The sequence below is a fragment of the Mastomys coucha genome, unplaced genomic scaffold (assembly GCF_008632895.1).
Source record: "Mastomys coucha isolate ucsf_1 unplaced genomic scaffold, UCSF_Mcou_1 pScaffold22, whole genome shotgun sequence".
Taxonomy (NCBI): Eukaryota; Metazoa; Chordata; class Mammalia; order Rodentia; family Muridae; genus Mastomys; species Mastomys coucha.
In genome coordinates this window covers 227917308-227925066 of record NW_022196905.1, presented here as the reverse complement: position 1 = coordinate 227925066, position 7759 = coordinate 227917308, and the positions used below count along the sequence as shown (strand labels likewise).

The following is a 7759-nucleotide window of genomic DNA, read 5'->3' as shown; positions in this document are numbered from 1 at the left end:
CAGCGTGTTTATCTGGTCCTATCCTTGACGGAGCTCATCTTCAGTGCTATTTGTCATGCCTTGCTATCTAGGCCTTGAACCCAAGATTCTAGAATACTCCTTATTTCCTTCACCAATAGCTGTTCTGAAGGTTGGTCATCCCTGTCACTATCAGCACAGGGTTTTTCCTCCTTTGTGTATGACTTGGAGTTGCATCTTAGCCTCAGTGCAAGGTTTTCTCACATTTGAACGTTCATCTCTTTGACCACCTACATACAGCTCTTGATTCAATTGTGGACACGTAGTTGCTCTCCCCAGGTATTGCTTAATTCTTTGGGACTATCGACCAAGCATCTGGAGATAGAAAGAGGGCTGGTTTAATAGTGTCATCATTTATTTGTCTCGAGCAATAGAATTCAGGTTAGCAGGGACAAACCATGAGGCCATCCTGTTCATTTCCCAGACACCTTCCCCATTAAACACTTCATAGCATTAATACATTACATCACTCACTCCTTAACCTCACAGCACTGCTTAAACATTTCTCCCGAACCAGGCAACACAGAGACACAGATAAAGACACACTTAAACACACACACACACACACACAATTCTCTTTTTGTTTTTCTGCCTTAGCAAGAAACACTAAAGTTCCCTAGTTCTCATGATGCTTATGGTTTAAAAAGAAGTAGAGGAGAACACCACAAATGGTAATTCTGATTGGAGCAGATAGAGGAAACCTGTTCTGTGCCATTGAGAATTGAGCCAGCATAGGGAAAAGTATAATGCATTGTGAAAGAAGCAAATGTTAAATCTACCCTTTAGATAATACATCTCTGCTTGGGGAAGTAGAAATCGGGAGGCGAACACATTGAATCACTCCTCATTTCATTATTTTTGACATTGATTTGTCATTAGGAAAATTTATTAGGCTCTAGATTAAATTGATTTGAAGAATCATTAATTCATGGGATGAAACAAGAGGTGCTTGGTCTCCTCACACTGAAATGAGACAGTATTGATAAAATAAAGGGGAAACTAACAAAGCTGTCTAAAAATTCACCTTTTCCTACCTGCAGGGATATTATAGATGTAAGTTGTAGCTGGATAGTTTAATAGTCAGCCTCTTCGCACTGTGACCAGTAAAGGAGATGTCTAACATCTTAGGGTGAGAGAGGGACACTGGTTTCAGAGAGGCCACTTGGAACTCATTAACCCAGAACAAGGGCTCAGCATCTTGCACCAAAGACATTCAATAGCTCTCTTGTCTGTGCCTGAGTCTTGCTTGCCTTCTCTTTCCTTCTGTTGTCATGATTCCTTTTAGTCAAGCCACAAGTAACCACCATGTAAAAGTGGCTCCTATTCCAAAGCACGACAGTTATTGTTTTGACTTACCTTTCCAGCCCTTAAAATGTATTGTGGAAGAGAAGTTTCTGTGGAAAATGGCATCAAAGCAACAAAACAAACAAACAAACAAACAACAAAGCAGAGGTTGCTTCCAGTCAGCTGCTGCTGTGTTTTCAAAATAAGATCAAGATATTGTCCACCACCACCACCACTTCATTGTGTTTATAAATCAGTCCTATTGTTTGCAAATGACCAAGAACCTTCAAGATAAGTCTTGGTGACTTAGGCCTTTAATTCCTTCACTTCAGAGGCAGGTGCAGGTACATCTCTGGGAGTTCGAGGCCAGTGTGCTTGCTATACATAGAAAGCTTCAGGACAGGCCGGGCTACATGGTTGAGACCCTGTCTTAAAAACTGGAACAAATACTTACCTGGCAGGAGAGATACCATGATCATGAAGGTGGTTTTCCCAGGTCGAGCCTTATCCATTGCATTCCAGATGTACTGATCCCTTCCATTTCCCCAAATGCAGGGAAACTTGACTGCATAATTCATGGTAGTTGGGGGCTGTGTTCTAGCTCTGCCCTGGGGGAAAAAAACTGGAATAAAACAAAAGCTTCAAGGTAAACAATAAATTTACTGTCCCAGAGAAGTCCAGGCATGTAGATGAACTGAGACAGACCTGGAAGCAAATGGTCCACACTGTTGGATACCAGGGTTCTATCCTTGGGCCATTCCTTTTCTTCTCCTTTCCTTCTTTCCTCTCCTTTTCCTCCTCCCTCACCCCCCTTCTTTCTTCCTTCCTTTCCTCCCTTTTTCAAACTCTTCCCTTGGCAGCATCTCCCATGGAGAGGCATCCATTAACTCTAGATTTTCCCCATCTTTATAAGCCTGTGGGTTCTCCAGGACTTCTGACAAAGTTCATCTGTTACAATGCTTAGCAGTTGGGTGACTTTGGCTTGGGAAGGGCAAGTGAACTTCTCTTTCCCTCATTCCATTTGTCTTTATGTCCATACACACTTTCTGTCCATGGACTTAGTTATCGAGGCCAGATACAGCCTTTGCCTTGGGCCAGCCCTCCTCTTAAAGCCAGTTCTTTCTTTCTCACTCAGGCTCTGCCATGGTCTGCATGGTCTGCTGTTGCCCACGCTGATCCTGTGGGATGACAGATGTGGTTAAGAATGATGTGGTCACTCTTTATTCCTTAGAAACCATTTCAAATGGCTTAGTCTGTAGCCAAATGCCAGCAGGGCCCAGAAAGCAGGTATGATTGGAAACTAAGGCTTAAGCTTGAAATTTACCAAATTAAAACTTGGAGCCCCCTGGGCTCCAGAGAAAACATGGAATAGATACAGACTATAGAACCTTATCTGTGTCACTATAAAATTGGGGGGGGGGGTTGCCTGACTCACCATCAGTGAGACCGGACAGCCCCAGGCAACAGTCAGAATGACACAGCAATTTACAGTAACTGAATTAACAACAAAGAAAGGCAAAACTGAGATTTCACAACCACTTTGGAATTTAAACACATTGTACACTTGCTTTTGAATTTGTGTCTGAGAGTGTGTGTGTGTGTGTGTGTGTGTGTGTGTGTGTGTGTGTGTGTATGTTCAGGTTCCCAAGGGAGCAACCATAACTCTAGCTACATGGCATGTCCCAAAGAATATGGTCTCTGGGTAACACAGACATCTGCATCCTGTCTCAGCTGAGGGCTTTGAGTTCCTGCAAACCTAGTCCAGCACAAAAGTATACTGCATAGAAGTGTAGGAAGCTCTGCTCTTCTGTGTCATTAGAATCCATTTGGAGCTTACTGATGATTATCAAAGTAGGCAGAACACACTACGGCCTTCCACAGCCTGTCCTGAAGACCTCAGGCATCAGAAACAGTTACAGAACTACAAGTAGAGAGAACTGCATCCTTGTTTTTCACAACACTTTAACACTGGTGACATAAAACATCCAATCCTTGCAAAGCTCTTAAGATAAAGCCCAAAATATGAGCCAGGCACTGTGGCCAGTGGAGGTTATGTCTCACGTACCTGATGACCATGCGAAATCAATATTAGCATTTCCATTTGACAAAGGAACAAACTTGTATCACCAAAGATGGACAACCTACCTAGAGTGGCACATCTTACTGGCAAAGTCAACCTCTGGCTCTACACTGAAGGGTAAATGTATGAATTAGGGCAGGAATAAACTCTTCTGCCATATCTGGATAGTATCATTGCCTCTTGCTATGTCCTTTGCTAGGATGGATGGGTAACTCTAGGGCACTGAAAGGTAGTGAATGAATGGCTCTCCAGGTTTTCCCATCTTCCATACTGTCTCTTAGTAACCATTGACAAACTGAGCCCCAGGCTGGGATCCTCAGCCGATCCTTATAGATGTCAGCTAGGTTCATTAATGCCTTTGTGGTTCAAAGATGGTCAATACTCTAGCCACTGCCTCCTATTCAACTGAATGGAAAAAAAAAGGAATTCAACTTCTTCCTGTGTTTTGCCAATGCACAGTATGTTGTGTGGGTAATTTCTGGTCTGGCCAGTAAAAACCTCCGGGAGCCGTCCTTGAGCTCTTTAATTATGAACTGTAGGGGACACCACAAAATAAATACTTAAAATGTCTAGACAACCAGTCATCAGAGGAGGATAATTAACTTCAAACATTCTAAATTGTTGGAGGAGTCGTTATGCACCCCTCTAGTTCCTTTCGGGACCCTACCCCAGCCGAGTGTTTGCAGCCAGGAGGCTATAGCTCTGGCCAAAGTCTCCCCTGTAAGGAGCAGCCTCCTTCTCCAGCTCTTAAATAGCCAGTAGCAAAATGGCCAGATGCTTAAGGAACATAAACGAAGACGGCTCCTTTTTTCAAAACAGGAAAAATGTCTCTGATTTTTAGCTATATCAAAACACAAAATAACACTATGGCTGATTAGGTGTAATACTATTTTATTTATTGAGTTTGTTTTGTATGTTATTGTCTTACTTTGTTACTTTCAAAAAATTAAGTCTTTTTTCCTTCTTGTTAAGAGCTGCGTAAATTTGAGGCTGAATTTGAACATGGGGTATTTGTAGTTCCCTCAGATTTCCTCTGAGGAAGTATTTTTAGCTTAGGATTTATGCTAGGTTTTTTTGTTTTTTTGTTTGTTTGTTTGTTTTGTTTGTTTTTTATTTTTTTATGTTGTAGTGTTTTTGAGTCAGGATCTCATGTGGTCTGGAGTAGCTTCAAATTCCCTATGGATCTGAGAAGAAAGACCTTGACCTTCTGATCCTCCTGCGTTGACTTCCCAAGTGCTAAGATTCCATGTAAATATCACCGAATCCAATTGTATTTTTTTCATCTAAAAGCAAACACTCCATGTAAGAGGTATGGATCCCATAAAGCAAACTTGTTCCAAAAAGTCTGCACAGAATCAGACTCCTGTCCATACTTTTAAAGGGAAGCAATGGTGGAACTCAGAGGCCTGGTTGTCAATTAGGTCAAAATCTGGACCCAAGGAGATTTTCTTTAGGCAGGGAATGGATCTTAAAATTTGGACCCATGTAACTTCAGAGCTAAGCTTGGTTCTGAATGTTGTTAGAAATGCTAGAAGCAGCGAATGCTTCATTCTCCACAACTTTTTACACCTAACAGGCGATCTTCTAGAAGACAAGTATTACAAATTCTCGTCTGAGTCCATATGCCATTTTTAAATGAAGAAAATGCAAATTCAAGTATTATTTAATAAAAATTGTATGTTACAGTTGGAATGACCACATTAATTGAGATGCCTCTAATTAAAGGTGAGATCTGATTATATACATGTATTTTTGAAAAGCCATAATTGTCTTGCACAAGCCACTGAATAGATTTAGGAACATTTGGTAACAAAATTACATTAATGATGTGAACTATTAAATATGATTGATGGCAAAATTGGACCCCTCTTGAGCCTCTACCACAGAAAAGCACACCCTGCTTTTCAAGAAGGTACCTTGAGTGTCAACAAGAGAGAAGGGAAAAGAATCTGATGGAGTTCAGGCCAGCATTCTTCAACACATCTCAGTAATAAAAGATAGTTCTTGCATTCAGTCCCTTGCTAAGTGAACAGATGGGAATTTAACTTGTCTGTCTGTGCAGTCATCTTACTCCCAATAAAGTCAGGAGGAGAGGCAGCCAATGATAGAGGGAGAAGCAGCAAAGTCTGGGAACAATTCATGGAGGTATCACTCTCCAGGTAGACACATCATCTCTATGTACAGTCAGCAAACTACAGCGGCAAGACTGAACGTGGTTGTCCAGGCAAGCATCAACAACTGCTCTGTATTTGCCTATCTCTACCATGTTGTATATCACCCATCTTCCTCAAAACAGCATATGTGCTCTCAGAGCAAGTCAAAAATGACAGGAGGACAGGGACTCTGGAGTCTCTGATCCGTGGTGTGAGACAAAGCCCAAGGGATCATTGTCCAGGGAGAAGAAAGAAGACAGTCTGATATCCGTGGCTGGCTTTCCTCACCTTCAATGCTACATAGCCCTCTGCGAGTGGAGATGAGGAAACCAAGGGTCTGGGACAGTGAGTGCTCTGATTGATTTCAATTGCCAGGGATCCCCATGATCTACCCTGAATGTAGATTGTACCAATTCCATGGGCTGGGCCCTGAGCTGAATGAGAAAGAATGAGTGAAGCGGGACACGTGTCTTGGGTAGGGTTACTCTTGCTACGAGAAAACACCATGACCAAAAGCAACTAAGAAATCGAAGGGCTTATTTGGCTTATACATCCTGGGTCATGGAAGGAAGCCACAACAGAAACTCAAACTCACCAGGAACCTGGAAGGAAGAGCTGATCCAGAGGTCATAGAGGAGGGCTGCTTACTGGCTTGTTCCTCATAGCTTGTTCCACCTGATTTCTTATAGAACCTGGAACCACCAGCCCGGGGGGGGGGGTGTCCCCACCCACAAGAGGCTGGGCCTTTCCTGATCAATGACTAATTTTAATAATACCATACAGGGTCTCCTGCCTTCAGCCTGATCTTATGGAGTCAGTCTCTTTGTTTCTCATATGACTTAAGCTTGTGTCCAATCAACACGAAACTAACGAGGACAGCATGCCTAGTCAGGTCAACTCATTGTCTTCTGCTACTCATGTGGATGTGATGTTTTCATCCACAATGGCTTCTGGCTGAGAATGGCTGCCTTGGCTTTTCCACACAGATAGATTGTATCCTTGAATAAGTGAACTGAAATAAAGCCTTTGTCCCCTAAGTTGTTTTGTCGGGATATTTTTATCACAACAACACAACGGAAGCCAGAATAAAAAGTAATCTTAGCCCCCTGGCCACAAATCAAATGCTCTTCCAAATCTAGTCAAGGGACTCCCATGCTTCAAGATTCCTAGGTATCAAGTGGGGCTTTGCTAGCTAGCTCATATTGGGATAACACCCCAGGCAAGATGAAGGTTCAATGCATAGGTGGCATCCTTCATGGACTTGTGGAAGGATGCTTGGAAGTATAAAGCTATTTGTAAGACAGTCTTGAGTTTTCTGATTCTGGTAAGCATGTGTGCAGTTGCTGTTGATCTCCTCCCCATCCATTCCTGGCAGGAACTGATGCAGAAGTCATGGAGGAATGCTGCTTATTGATTTGATCCCCATAGCTTGGTCCATCTGATTTCTTATAGAATCCAGGACCACCAGCCAGGATGCCCCCACCCACACAAGGCTGGACCCTTCCTGATCAAGCAAAAAATCTCACAGGTATCTAGTAGAACTGATGCTACTCTTCCAAATAGCTGAGGAAACTGAGGCTTCAGGAAATTAAGCAACATGTACAGGGATTTGTAGGCTATGTCAAAGACACAACCATTCTGAGATACTACCCTTAGCCACAAGGATGTAGTCCCACAGAGAAGCAGAGCAGGGGGTGAAAGAAGGTTGATTCTTTTCTGTATCTTGGCAGGCAGAAGGGCTTTGCCTGGGGTCAAGTATGTTCATCTGAAGCCTGTCTCATAAATGTTCATAATACATGCTTGTTGTTTTTCAAAACTGTATTGATCTGGGCAATGTAAAAATGCATGGCTCTCACTATGGGAACAGGGCAAGAGGCAGTGAATGCCTTTTGCCTCTCCTCATTTTAGGTAAAACATACTAGAACTGGCTTTCTACTCTTCTACCAGCCAAGGTTTAAGACTGTGTTTGGAAGCTTGCCTGTCAGAATCATGGATCAACGTAGATGGTGACATCAACGGACACACTAATGTGGAAGGGGAAGTTTTCACAAAGTCCCACCATTAGACAAAGAACAATAGGTAACTAATGACAGCTGAGATGAGAATTAATTTATTCCAAGGATGAGCCCTTGGTTGGTTGTCCAGTGAGGGGTGGTCAACTCTGAAACCACATATACACAAACAACAAAAATAGACTTGGCAGGTTGTATTTATATATATTTGT

General features: G+C 42.6%; 1 non-coding gene across 1 annotated transcript; it reads left to right on the top strand.

Moving 5' to 3' along the window:
* Nucleotides 1–1748: 1748 nt before the first annotated feature.
* Nucleotides 1749–1914, top strand: LOC116071483. Its single transcript, XR_004110916.1, has one exon. It is a non-coding gene; the product is annotated as a U1 spliceosomal RNA (small nuclear RNA).
* The last annotated feature ends 5845 nt before the right edge of the window (nucleotides 1915–7759 follow it).